Source organism: Numida meleagris, chromosome 4 (genome assembly GCF_002078875.1).
Source record: "Numida meleagris isolate 19003 breed g44 Domestic line chromosome 4, NumMel1.0, whole genome shotgun sequence".
Taxonomy (NCBI): domain Eukaryota; kingdom Metazoa; phylum Chordata; class Aves; order Galliformes; family Numididae; genus Numida; species Numida meleagris.
The window spans coordinates 57868446-57883000 of record NC_034412.1 but is presented as its reverse complement, the minus strand read 5'-3'; the positions used below and the strand labels follow the sequence as shown (position 1 = coordinate 57883000).

At 37.0% G+C, this 14555-nt stretch overlaps 1 long non-coding RNA gene across 1 annotated transcript; it reads left to right on the top strand.

Moving 5' to 3' along the window:
- LOC110398980 lies at positions 534-2796 on the top strand. Its single transcript, XR_002438789.1, has 4 exons — positions 534-683; positions 1549-1859; positions 2172-2194; positions 2393-2796. It is a non-coding gene; the product is annotated as an uncharacterized LOC110398980 (long non-coding RNA).

Genomic DNA, 14555 nt, shown 5'->3' with positions numbered 1-14555 from the left:
ACAGGCCGGGGATGTGCCCATGACAGGAGTGCCTGAATTAGTGTCAGAGAGAGGACTCATGGCCCCAAGCACAGCACTCATGAGTGGCTGAAATTGGAAGTGGCCATGTCAAGATGGTTTCCAGTTTGGGCAGAGGAAGAATGCACATGCTGTCTGTGCATGGCTTATTTAAGCAAGATGTGGGTCTGACTCTATGTCAATATTGACAGGGAGAGGGTTAAAAAAGGAATTCTTCCTAGGGAAAGTGAGAAAGGGAAGTCACCTGCAGCTTATTCCTGCTGATGGGCCTGCTGAGCAACCTGAAAAACTGCACCTGAGGGGTTACAAAGTAGAGTCAGGAAGAGTTTGGAAGTGGGATGCTTGTGCTTTTGTAAAGAATAATGGAATTAAGTGTTTTTTTTCTTCTTGTTTCTTGCTTTTTTTCTATGCTATGAATTTTCTTAAACTCTAGCATTTTCACCCTACTTTATCACCTTTCAGAATTTTTTCTTTCTCTCTTTTTTTTTTTTTTTTTCTTTCTTTGTTTCTTCTAATAGATTATTAGAAAAAAACAACTTTTTTTTCCTTTGTAATTTGGATAAGGAGATCTTTAAAAGGGGAGCACAACTGTTCAGGCTTATACGATACTTGAGCTAAGCATGTCTGTCAGTTACTGAGGCAGTCTAAACAAAATAACTGTTAAGGTACTGTCCTTAAATTAATAACTAAGAAGGTAGTTTACAACCGTTTATCTTGCTCTGTGTTCATTTCTGATGGTTGTAAATAACTAGATGAACAACAGATATCTTGCTATGTCTTAAAATTTGACTAAGCTCTTAAAAATTACATGGATCTTATGTCTACCTCTTCATATTGCAGTTTATCTCCTATCCTTATGCTTAAACTAACAACTGACTTGGATTGGAATGAAACATTTCAAGTATCTTTAAGCACAGCTGTTTTTTAGAGATATAGATGGGGATGTACCTGGCTAAGGCTCCTGTAGTAGCAGATTCTTAGCAGTTGAATAATTCCTATTTGAATACAAACCTGCAGAGAGAAGCTGGGGAAGAAAGGGTAGCGTACATGTGATTAGTGGGCAGTTTCTCTCACATTTCTGCCAAATTTCATTGCATTAATTAGATGCATCAGTCAGAAGTTCGCTTGAAAATCAGTCCCCTGAAGCATGTCTGAGGAGTAAGATCATGGAGGAAGAAATGTGAAAGGGTTTCTTTGTCTGCTGTTGAGCAGTAGTAGAGGCTGTGCCTAACCTTCTTGTAAGAGCAGTTGTAGTTATAGTTACTCAAAATGTTTTTCTCTAACTGGGAGAGACCTATACAGCCCAAATGCTGTTTTGGTAGACAAAGAAAATATTTGGCTGTGTTTCATATGGTGAACACTGTTGCCAGTCTAAGATAGAGAATTTCTCTAGAGAAAAGAAACTTATCATTTATTGATGCTGATTATTTTCTGAAAGGATTTAAGAAATCTGTTTATACATGGGCTGGTGGTGATATAATTTTGTCTGATGTCTGAGAAGAAGCACAATTTCTTTCTTTGTTTACTCAGATATGAAGGTCTGGAAGGTATACAAATAAAGCACAGAGCCATATAGTAAAGAAACAACAGGAACAGCCTTGCTTTGATCAAGAATAAAACTTCATGTTTTGACATTTGGAGTATAAAACCAATGTGAAATCCTAACAAATATCAGTGCAATGGATCACTAATCAATACAGACTGGAGAAGTCCAGGAAAGTGCTCCAGAGCAGCAGGTACAACCCCTGTTGGAAGGAAATGGAGAAGTAAATCGAAGCAAATGCAGAAGACTCGGCTGTTGGGTAAATTGAAGACAATCCTTCTACAAACCTAATCCCAAGGTATATGATTGCTACTGTGATATACAAGGGGAAACATTCTCCCCACATGACTGAAATCAGAAGCTGATTGTTATTGTGTAAGGCAGAATCTCCTTTTTTTTTTTTTGTTTTTTTTTTTTGTCTGTCTTCAGGTTCTCTTAATGTCTATTAGTATTACAACAGCTATTTTTCTGAGCTCTAGCACTAAGGTCGGGATGAAAAGGAAAGTCAATCTCAAACATAACTTTTCTATGCCTATCTTTAATATCTCTTTTTTTTTTTTTTTTTTACATTGTTATGTAATTTGCTCCTTTTGTGTGGCACCCTGTTCAGCACTGCTCCTGTATGAATTTCAGGTAAGCAATAACACGATGAGAACATAATAAACTAACAGATATGGAAAATGCACTGTTAATATTTAGTAAATATGAGTCATAAGGATTGGATTTTGTGAGGGGAAAGAAGATGATTGATGGAAGCCTAGGGCGAGAATACTTTTAAAAATACTGGCTCAATATCTGTTGCACTCTTAATTAAATCCTGATCCCTCCTAGACTTACACATATGTCTAAGTGTCATTGAAGCCAAAGCACTTTAAGAAGACTGTTCAACATGCGACTGCTAGCATTGCTCAAGTTCCTGCTGGAGCTGCTCAAGTTAAATATGTTAACAAGGATCTGAAGAATTACGTTTCAATAGTTGCATTGTTTTAGTGGATTCTTTAGTGTCATAATTAAATGTGTATCCTGCAGTGGGAAAAGCAATACTGAAGCTGTCTTATTCAAACTGGCACCTTCCATCTCCAGTAGTGTATAGATATGAGAGAGAGTAAAACAAAGAATGAGAAAGTTTGTTTTTTATTGTTACAGAAACAGGGACACACTAAGCACATGAAGGAAGAGTCCGTAGCTAAATTGTAGAGAGTAAGAAACCAATAAATTGTTGGTAGTTTAGAAGTCTGTGCTAGTAATAGTGAAATTGATGAAACTTTGAAACTAATAAATCATTTATGTATATTAATGATGCTTTAAGTCTACAATTGCTATAAAGTTTAGTTTAACCTTTATTTTGTTTCTGTCCTTCACCTACAGTTTTCACATCCACTGTTCAGCCTGCTTGCTGGAAATGATTTATGGGTATTTAAATCTGATAGATGTATTTTTAATGTGTTGGGAAGATAAAATACTATCTTGTATCAATCATATTACAGGCTGTGGCAAAATTACATACATCTTTGCAGAGCAAGAATGAGTTCCCTGATATTCTGGGAGTATGGAATCCTTTTGTTGCTATTAACTTACTACTTGGTAATTTTGATTTACCTTTTCTTCCTTCCAACCTCCTTCTGGGGAAAGAATGGCTGCTGTATTTTTCATCTTTATGGAGCTTTAGATGCAGAGAGAGAGAGAATGCCAAGGAAGAAAGATTTGAAGATCAGACAAAGTTAATTGTATGAATGAAGAAATGATATGCTCTTCTTAAAGAGAGCGCTCTGAAGGCAATACATTTTTTTTCCTGAATTATATTTAGTAATTTGCTAAGCACATTTTCATGATACATGCTCCTTCTCAAATACTATTGCACTAATTTAAGATGCATGTGCATTGAATGCACAACTAAATAGTGACTAAATTGAAGAAAACATTTTTGACTGACTCAAAGTGCACAAACTTCATTTACTGGCTCCATGCAGTGGCTTTTCTTTATATTTGCTTATTTGAGCCAAACGCTTCTGAGCACTGATGTTGAAAATGCTAAGGGCTCAGGATCAGCTGTATACAGGGAAAATATCCTGCTCTGGAATTTGGGCCTTATCAGTTCTCATTGGCAAATATTGGTGAGCATAGACAATTCCCTTTATCTTATCCAGCCTCCTTCAATACTGCCTGTTTTTTCTCTTGGTATTTCTTCAGACTACAGCTGTTCTTGCTGTCAGTATGAGCTGGTTGTCATTGCTAAGAACTCTAATATAAGCAGTGTTCATGTTCATGCCCATGCTGAAGACCTGTAGACTTCTCTGGTTACCCGTATAATTGCAAAACTCTTCTGCATTGTTCTAATAACCAGCTAGTGGCTTCTTACCTCATGAAAGTATGCATTCACTATGATATTCAAATTTAAAATATTATAACAGACAAATCTTTCAACACTGACTTTTTTTTTTCCAATTCTTTTTTTTTTCTTTAATGCCGTACTGGGAAAATAATGTTTTATTACCCTGGTGTGTAATTTCCTAAACAGTATATTAATAGGACAAATGCCAATAAGCTAGAATGTTACACAAACAAGGATGCTATAAATTATGTGTGGACTATTTACATAAAAACTTCAGTTTGAGAATGTAGACAGTAACTCATTGTTAAGTATTTTACAGCATTTTCAGTAGAACAGAGGAAGGTAAAAGAGTGAATCCCCCTCTTATAATGTAGAAAGCAAGATTTACTGCACGGTCAGCCAAATTTTGCACAGTCTTGAACAGTAAACCATAAAGCGACTGAAGATGTAGTTCTTTGATACAACATTCATCTACCATAATCCAGTAAGGCTAATTGACTAGTTATCTTTATCATTATAAATTGATGTTTATGGATTTAACTCCAGTGACCGGAGAAAGTAGTTTTGTAGGATATTGGGTATTTCTTGTTCAATATTACCAAAGTTATGTATGTACATCAGAAGGGAAGAAATTGTATTCACCTTTCTGATAATTTTAGATTGCGCTTGGATCTCTGCTACTAATGTTTCTCAAGTTTGGCGAAGTTGGACTGCAATGAGCTCAGGTCTGAAGGTTGCCTCCCTTGCACTCAAGAGGGATGCAGCTAGGCAGAAGCAATTTATGAAACTCTTTATGTATAAAAATGCTTCCTTCTCCTACTTACCAGTGTCTTGCTCTTGGTTTGGCTGACCCTGAGAGGTTAACTGAACAAGTCTGGTGTAAGGATTTCAACTGTGTGACCTGATACTGCTGTTCCTCAAAACTCGGGCGCAAATCTGAAGAGCAAGGCTGCTTATAGGGCAAATTATTTATGTACTTGCCTGCCAGTGTAACTAGAAAGTGTAAGCAACACATCAGGAAGCTGGCAGAGCTTGTGTAGTGTTGCATTTTATCTCTATCTGGCTTACTCAGAGTCGGTTATTGAATGTTGTACTAGGTGAATAACGGAGCTCGGGCTGTAACGCAGAAGGCCCTTCCCCATATGCTTGCTATTGGTTCACCTACTTTACTTGAACCCATGTCGTAAGAAGGAGAGGCTGTCCTTCTTTGTTTTCGTAACAAAGGGCACAACAACTCCGTGAATGGCCTTTCGGAAGTGACGGGTCAGAAGCGGGATATTCAATATGATTGGCCAGGAGCCCGCGTGAGCTTCTGGAACAGTCTAGTAAAAAGATAAGAAATACTATATAGTTCTGTAGCTTTTACCAATAAATGCCATTTTGCTGCATATCATATTGATACTGAGTGTGGTATTTGGCCAGGACCGGGTTTTGGTTCTCTACGTGCAAGAAAAATACTAAAAGGGTCACCTTTTAGTAATTTTATCCGGTAACAATTGAATGTCTCTGACAAAGCCTTCCTCACTGTAGTGGGCATTTTGAGAGGGCACTGTTTTAGCAGTTCTCTACATTGTAAAAGCTAAAGTGACTTAAAAAAAAAAAATCTGAAGGAGTAAGGCTGCATTGGCAGAGGACTTTGGGCTGAAATTTAGCATGAATTTTTCTAATGAATGAAGAATGTTTATTAATTTCAGTTTTGTTGCTGCTTAGTATGTTGTTCTCAAGTATGTAACTGTGTATTACAGATGAAATATAACAGAAAAGCAACAGCACCTTTCTGTACAAAATAGAGATACTGTTTGTATATCCTCTGTTTTCTCTTACCTGTCATTATTGTGTCAAGTTCATAATAAAACAAACACAGGTGTGATCAGTTGCATCTACTGTATCAGGAGAGAGAAAAGAACAAAAGCTTTCAGTGCAAGACTTCCATTTATGATGAAAAGTTTGAAACTTGTGACAATCTGACATGTTACAGCTACCCTTTCTCTTCAGCAGCATGGCCACAAGCAACCCAAAAAAATGAGTCTAAATGCTACAGAGGGAAATGTTGCTTGAATGTTCTTGAAGAGAGGGGAATGCCATCTTCCTCAGCTGTTCTTCTATAGTTTTTTATTATTATTATTCTCTTTGCTTAAACTGAATAAGCCTAAAAATTTCAGAAACAGCTTCCAAGGACTCCTGATATTAAGTGAAGTGGTCTGAAGTTTCTAATGATTCCATTTTAAAATCCATTAAAACCATCTCTAACATCTACCTCCACCCCTAAAAATGGTATATTCTTTGACATCACTCCTATTCAATATAATTTTCAAAGATCTTGCAGAAATAACAAAATTTTAAAGGAATGTAGCAATACACTTTTAAGACAACTCTTAAAATTGAGACTTTATCCAGATTAAATTTTAACAAAAACCTTCTCAGAATCTCTCTTCTTATATGAAATAGAGTGGCTGGGGAACTCCCTGTCTGTATTGTTTCTAGCCTGAATTTAGATTTCCAATGTCTTTGTAGTGACTAGATTACATCCACAGTTGCATTCAATAATTTCTAGATTTATAACTTGGAAAAAGTGATCTACAGGATGAAGTCCCAGTTCAATTTGTTTTTATGGTGAAAACATTGCAACACATGTGAATAGCATTTCAAACAAATTAGTTGCATTAATTATATAATATTCAGAATCATGTTTTCACTTTGTTCTTTGAAAGTAGATTTTTAAATTTTATTTTCCTCCTAATAGCTTTGTCAGAATTAAACACACAAACTATCACACGTGTAACTGTAACTTTTGCACTACAGGAGAGACTTGTGTGTGTATATGTATATAAAAAATATGTATGCAATAAAGCAAAATCAACAAATTATATTGAACAAGTGACTGACTAAATATTGTTGTTTGTATGTTTATGCACATATGTTTTGATCCTGGGAGTGATTAGGTTTATGTCAAGCTGACTGGAAAACTCATGAGGGCTGACTCCTGCTGAAGGCATGCGTAGGAAGGAAAGGACAACCAAATTCCATAGAGACACTTTTTATAATGTTAGTCAGAATTGATGCTCTAGTGATCCCTCATCACATTTTTCTTCCAGAATGAATCCTAGTTTTGGCCGCTCTTTTGTGGTATGCCATCTTGATTTAATGTAGAAAGTGTTTGAGCTCTTGGATATGACCATAAAGCTTTTTACCTTAGTTTAAGGTTTTAAATTTTATCTCAGTAATAAGTGTTTACATTTCATTACAGCTGAATGGGACTTCTTGAGTATAAATCATTGCAATTGTTTTTACTTCCTCAGTAGATGCATCAACTCCAACTAGCTCCACATTGTTCAAGTGGAGGCATAGGACGAGAGAGAAAACTGTTGACTTGAGTCTCAGACATAAATACAAAGCCATGCTCTTAAGGATAAACTTTAGTCAGGGTTAATCCCAATTTAAATTTAAGTCTGGCTTTCGCCAGCACTTCAGTACGGTTTTAAGTATAGCTGTTGTAAATACAATTCTTGAAGAACAAATCACTTTGAATGACATTTCCCCTGGTTTATTCCCTGAAGTTCATTGTCCCAGCTCTAACAAAATATGACTACTTCTAACAGACTAATATATTTCTTTTAAAGTGGAAAGCATACGTAGGCACAACTGTATTTAATTAGATCCCAACTGGCACATCTTGCTGCACTCTGTCTGGGGTGAAACTTCCTCATATTGGCAGCCTTGATAGAGGATGTCCTCCTCTACAAGTACATCTATGTTTGATTTAGCATACTTCTGCATGTGCTTTTCTTCTAGGCTATGACTTCTTCATCCAAGATTTTTTCAGTATTTTATAGCTGTGTCAGGCAGTCTCATAAAAAGATATTGCACCTCCTTACTAATGATTCCTTTCCTATGCCCTTCAATCATTAGAGCTGCAACAATGCCTCTGCTGTTAAAATGTCTGCATGAATCTCTCTTGTTGTTACCAGTTTTTCTGTCAAAGGAATTAGACCTTAGTCTACTTTTTTTCTTCAGGAAAACAGTTACAGTAATTCAGTGGATGCATAGTAACTTCATTAACATTTTATGTAGAGTTAACACTTTCTACGCTTTTTGGAAACGCTAGTGAGTTTCATGTAAGCAAAAGTAGCTCTTCTTTTGGAAATGTCTCTTACCTTGATGAGTACTGTTTGCTATTGAATTTTGACCCTCATCGTAAAACCTTACAAAAAACTATAATGTTTATATAAGACAAAATACTTGTGCTAATCTCTTTGTTCCTGTACTCAGTAGTTAAATTCAGAAGGCCAGATGAAGATGACAGATTTTAGGCAGTGACTTCTCTAAATGCTGAGTCTTTTAGATTATCACACTCAGAGTGAAGGTTCTGTTAAACTCCAGAACGTACTAGCAATAGTTCTTCATCCTCGTTACTTCCATGTCACTGGAACAGGTTGCCTAGTGATGCAGTTGGTGCCCCATCTCTAGAGACTTTCAAGACAAGGATGGATCAGGTCCTGGGCAACCTGATCTAGCTGTGCATGCCCCGTTTCATTGCAGAGGAGATGGACCAGATGGCCTTCAGAGGTCCCTTCCAACTCTCAGGATTCTATGATCCTATGATTAAAAATTTTAGCTCCTTTTCACGTGTAGATTTCATTTCTAGAGCTCTTTCTCCTTTTAAGGTAACAGCCTATTTATTTGTTTATTTGTTGTCTCTCTCTAGGTGTTGGTTTTTTTCTTTTTTCTTTTGTGGAGACTCAATAGATAAGATTTGCTTAATACTGTAGTGTCTAAAGAGTACAATATACATATTTCCATATATTTTTCTTCTTTCTCCTCCATCAGATATGTGTAATCATATTTAGCAAACTTAATTTCTTAATATTGTTATTAGTTCAAATGACTTGATTTGAGTATACATGCAAATAAATGTATACAGTGTTTATCTGTTTAGAGGCTTCAGATTCTAAAACAAGACCTCACTTTAAGTAAATAACTTCAAAACCAAATCTTCCATGGATATTGACCAAAGATAGTGCTTTGCTTCTGTATTTTCTAATGGACGCTGTATTTGTTCAACTTGACCACATTCTAACATCTTTTTTCAGTAGCACACATGATGTGCAAGCTTAAGTAAAAATCCTGCCTGGTTGTAATTCAGTACTATTTCAAGATTCTTAATATTTGTTGGGTGACAATTATGGATCATTATATCAACTAGAAAACTCCAAACATAGCATACTGAGTTAATAATATTAACAAATTTAAAAGGTAACATTTGCATGTACTTCCATTTTTCTGTTTAAGCATTCTAGTACTAAGCTTAACAAGGTAATTTAACCTCTCAGCTTCCTTTTCCTTTCACATTTTACTAAAAGCAACCATCTCTTTAATAAAGAAACTTTATCTGTTTTCTCCCTTCCTAATGGTTATAATAACTACATACATTTTTATGTATATAATAATATATAATTGCTATGAGATCAAAGCAATGTGTGGTCTACTTAATTCAAATCAGAGATCCAGGAAAAAGACACGAGATGGTCAGAAACTCTTAAAACAAATGAGTTTTAAGCTCTATGAAGTTAAAGCTTTAAAGAGAGTTTACTATAATATTTTAAAATTGCAGCAGATATTTTCTCCAGATATCCTAAATCTCATCCTAAAAGAATCCGAAGCAGCAGCTTTGCTATTGAGAGGCAGAGCTCATATTTTCAAAATGTGCCCCAGCGAGCACAGGGTTACTAGCAGAGCTCCAGATGTTGGTGCATTTCTGGGCATGTGAGCAATTTAAAGTTAAGCTCTGCTTATACTGGAAGACCTACTCCCAGCCTCTTGTGGAAGGCTGAAGTCTGAGTTTTGTCCACCTCAATCTCATGGTGGGACCATTCAGAATGCTGAAATGACTTTCTGCTGCCATGGGGACATGAAAAACTTGTGGAGAGATCCAACTACAAGAGCTAATACCTAATATATTGACTGTCATTGATGTGGCAAACAAACATTTAGAAACATGAAATTTCAGAGTATTTTCAAATATCTCAGATTTTCTTCAGTTCTCTTCTGTAACATCAAAGATACTATAAGCAGGTTTTCTCTGTTTGGCTTTGATTTCAGAATTATACTTGCATGTGTTCACTGTTGAAGATTTTAGCTCTCTGAACTAAAAATACTTCTATTACATTTTTGGATTATCAGAAAAGAGCAGGTTAGGTGGTAGATTTTTACTGCACAAGAATTAAAACAGCACCAAATTTCAAGACTGTCCTTATCACAATTTGCCATGACGATCAATTTGCAGTCTGTTAGGTTACTACTTAGCTGTGGCATGGCTGATGATTGAGTTCTGTTGCTTGTAAGACTGAGAACATTTCCAAGTCTGCACAAAACCCACAGCACAAAATCAAGTCAGTTGGCTAGAGTGAAAGGTTATTACAAACAATTTTGGGTGATTAACTTGCTTAATAAAAATACTGTTAAACACCATTATTATTTTTCCTTTTTCCTTTCAAGACCGTGCTAACAGAGCCTCTCAGCCTCTAATGTCATGCAAACTGTAGTTTGTATTCACAGAAGTGATCTTAATTCTACCAGGCTGGAATATAATTCAATAGAAAAGGAGACCAGCTTTGAGCTTTGGATATTTCATACAAACTTCCAGTAATATGTATTTTCTGTGGCTTGCTCTCATTTTATTTTAAGATCTCTGTTTTTGTTTTCTTCGTCCCTCCCTCTTTGTTTCCTTATCAATGTTGGTTGTGTAGTTACTGTATTCTCATGTGCATTATTGGGATCTGTGGAAAAATTCAACTAAATATAGCATAGGTATTGTGTGTTTTAACGTGACGCTCCATTTTCTTCTCATACTTGATCAGGCTTTAGTTTTAATTTAGAAACCTAATATTTATGTGTTAATAACTTTATTTCATTTTGGTGAGAAACATGCTGAGACCACTGCGGTCTTGTCCACTGCTCAGTCCGACTGCTGTTCATGTTTGTGCTCCTTTCCAACATGTTCCCCTTCTTTTTTTCCCAAGAGATAGAAACTGTGTTCTTAGCCACCCAGTGTGACCAGTGGCAGATGTACAGTGCTTTGAGCACCAGAGTCGCAGCAGTGGTAATCTGGACACGTCAGTGTCAGTTCACTAGTATTTACAGGTGCTCTCTGTAATCTCCTGTTGTGATAGGCAGTGTTGTCTTCACTGGTGGTATTCAAGAAGACATTGGTTTTTTTTCTTCCTACTGCTCCTGTCAGCTCAGTGGATGAAGGAGGCATCCAGGAGAAGAAGCCAAGAGAGACAGAAGGAAGATGTGATAGTAGAGCCAAATGTTTCCACTCCCATTTGCTGCTTTCTAGCTGGCCTCCAAAAACCATCCTGTGAGGGGGTGCTTCTTCATGTGAGCTGAGGCTGTCTTCACTAACTGGTAAGTCTGCACCTGTTTCCTCAGGCATTCAATCAGGGGACATTTGTGTTCAGCTCTCATTTTGGGTTCACTGCAAATGATTGTGTCAAATCGGTTTGAGCATACTCCTGTGTTCCTTGGAGCCTTAGAGCCAGTTTCATCCAGCAGATCCCCAAATGCTCCAGCTTTCGTCCTTGCCCTTTCATAAGATCAAGTATAAGATTAAATGCCCATATTGCTCATGCAAGATGTTACTCTCTACCACTTCTTCTGTGGATTGCTTTACTTATGTTGCGTGGATGCTGGCTGTAATGCCTCAGTTTGTGAAAGAATATGTTCTCTGCAACTTAGACTATTAATAGTAGGATGGCCAAGTGAGCAGCACTTAGCTAATTGGGTTAACTGGTCTGCCAGCAACTCAGAAATGTCCACAAAAATGGTGCAATTAATTTGTTTAAAAAAGGAGACATCTCTTTATGATTTTGAAGTGTTTCTGATACCACATGGATCTTGAGCAAGCTTCTGAAAATGGCATTACCAGATGAATATAACTCGCAAAATTAACAGGATTCAACTGCAACCTTTATGAATCTCTGCAATTAGTATCTCTGGAAAAAGATGCAACAAATTCATTTTGGAAGAGTCTATCTATATACACATTATCATGAGCGTTTTCTTTTTAGTACATACAACACTAAGCTCCAACTATTGCGAACAACCTAATTCAGCAGGCCATGTGATATTCATAAGGAACAGAGAAAAGAAAAGATTTAGTAGTTTCAGTACTTGGCAGTATATTTTGTTCCAATGCAGAATTTAAGCTGCTTGAGTTAAATTCAAACAAAGCTAGACAGAAGAATAAAGAAATCGTGCTGACTTTCACAGCCAGGCGGAGGAATCATTTCTGGAAACTCACAAAAGGGTGAAATATTCTCTTTCTCTCAATGCTTTCTTTAGAATGAGTAAGATCCAATTTGTGGGGTTCCTCTGAGGTAGTTCAGAACAAGAAGATGTCTTTCTTGATCATGTGAGTGGTTGCCAGGTACTGATTGCCAGCAAGCAGTCTTGTTAGAATTATTAACAGGGTTTTTTAGAAAGAATGGTGCACTTTCAAACATGATTCCAACTGTGAACACGCAAACAGGTTTTCTAGTTCCTCCCGCAACCTAAGTTTCCTACAAGTTGCTTTATAAGCATTTTTCTCCAGTCTTTTGTGCAGTATTAGATGAATTTCCAAAGTCAGCTTTTCTAGTGCATCAATCTCACTACATCTATTTTCAGGTTTTTTAATCAGACTGAATCCAAGTTATCTGCTAGTGAATCAGAGAGAATAATAACTTGTGAAGGCATCAACACCACTAGACCATAACCTGGAGGGTGCATTAGTATGTTATAGATGTACCAGAGTGTAAAGGATGAAAATGTGAGTGCAGTACAGAACATTCAGAAGAGAAATTACAGCTGAGCAATAAGTTCTTGCTGTTTCAAAACACCTTTACTTTGGTAACTGGATGTGGACAACCACACAGGAAAGAATAGTCTGAGCAGCTCTTTTCTCTTTTCGTTGCTTGCTTTGTCTGACTTCCTTGGCTCTGCTCTACATGTAAAAAAAAAAAAAAAAAAGTTTTGCAGAAAGGAATGGAGGAGAAGTTTAGAAGTTTTATGGTAACCCTTGGTAATCCTCCAATCAACCTACCATGAAAGTATGGAATAAAGAGCAGGTTTGGTCTCAGTCTTTCTTATTCTTCCTACTGACAGCATATCTATTCTTCCTTGTCAGAGCAGGAAGTAGTCATGGCAAAGATTTGGGTGAAGGATTTCCAGCAAAGCGGACAGATACCATTTTCAATCAGTTGTTGGTAAAGAAATATTTTGAGAGCTTGCTAAACTCCTCAGCTCCCATGCACTGTTAAACTCACTTGAAATTAGTAACTTTTCAGTAATGGCTGGCAGCTGACAAACTTCTATAAAGATGAAGTAACTAAGAAATGAGGGAAAAGCTCACATCAGAACATAATGGCATTATAATTTGCACAAGAACATTAGTCAGAGAGGAAATTATTACTAAATGCTACAAGAGAGTCCTATAACAAAGGAATCTTATGGGAGGAAATGTTCAGGGTTTTTTATGGTCTGTTCTCTATTTCAGTGCCTGATGTAACAGCTAGCTCTAATGTGCGCAGTCAAGGTCATTCAGCAGAATTTGAGCCAGCAGCCATTTGTTCCAACAGTCCTTTATTTCTTCTCAGGTCTTACTGAATTCCTAAAAGATTTTCTTCCCATTGTTTAACAGAGGCTGTGTGAGGTCTAGAAGTTGTCTTCTTTTATTGCCTTTTTTATAATTTCTTATTCTCTGCTTTCAATACCCCTACACACTTCAGTTTCTCCCACAGATGCTATGTGTGAAATCGCTGTCCTGAAAGGATAAATGTTGTAGACATGCATGCAATTTTTTGACTTTCTTTTCACTGCTTTATGCATCTTCAAAAGTTAATCTCCTCCTCTGGAATTTCTCAAGTGGGCTCCAAAATCAGAGCAACTTTCTCTGACTGAAATTTTCTCAAGCCAAGAAAATTGCCTAGAAGATGGGAAGTATTTTGCCTCCTACTTGTGTCTCTCCACACCTGTGAAGGCTTACAGTATTTTTGTTAGTTGTAGTATTTGGACCAGTTTCAGACAATTCAGCATTATCGCCTTTCTGAGACATGCTGAACCTTCAGATTGCATTGCCTTATTTTGCCGAGTAAAAAATTGAACTTAGCATATGCGAATTTTGTAAAAATTCCTCTCACTTAGGCTTGTCACTGCCAGTTTTTGGAGGCATCTGAACACAGCAGTATGTCATCTTGGAAACCTGCCAACGATCCTAAAACCAGACCAGCAGTTGTAAATTTAGCCTAGAGTGGGGCTCTTCCTAAGGCAGGACAAAGGGAGCTAGAGGATGCTCAAGCACCAAAGCCAGGGATGCTGGGAATATGGCTTCTTGCCTATATACATGGTGAGCAGCGAGGGCTTCCTAGATGAGTCTACCGGGAACCACACGAGAACCATGTGGGAAAGAGTGACAGCAGGCTGTTGCAGTCTGAATTCACACCCCTGGTGTGTGCCTATGTAGTTGTATGCTATTATAAAGAAGCAATATTTCTAAACATTTTTGAGATATCTGGATCAAATGTATCAATCCAAGTTCTTTCAAAGAATGGATTGCACTACAGTAACTCTGTTCATGCAGCAAATGTGTATTTTCATTGCTAGCCGCTGAGATTAAATGTTGCC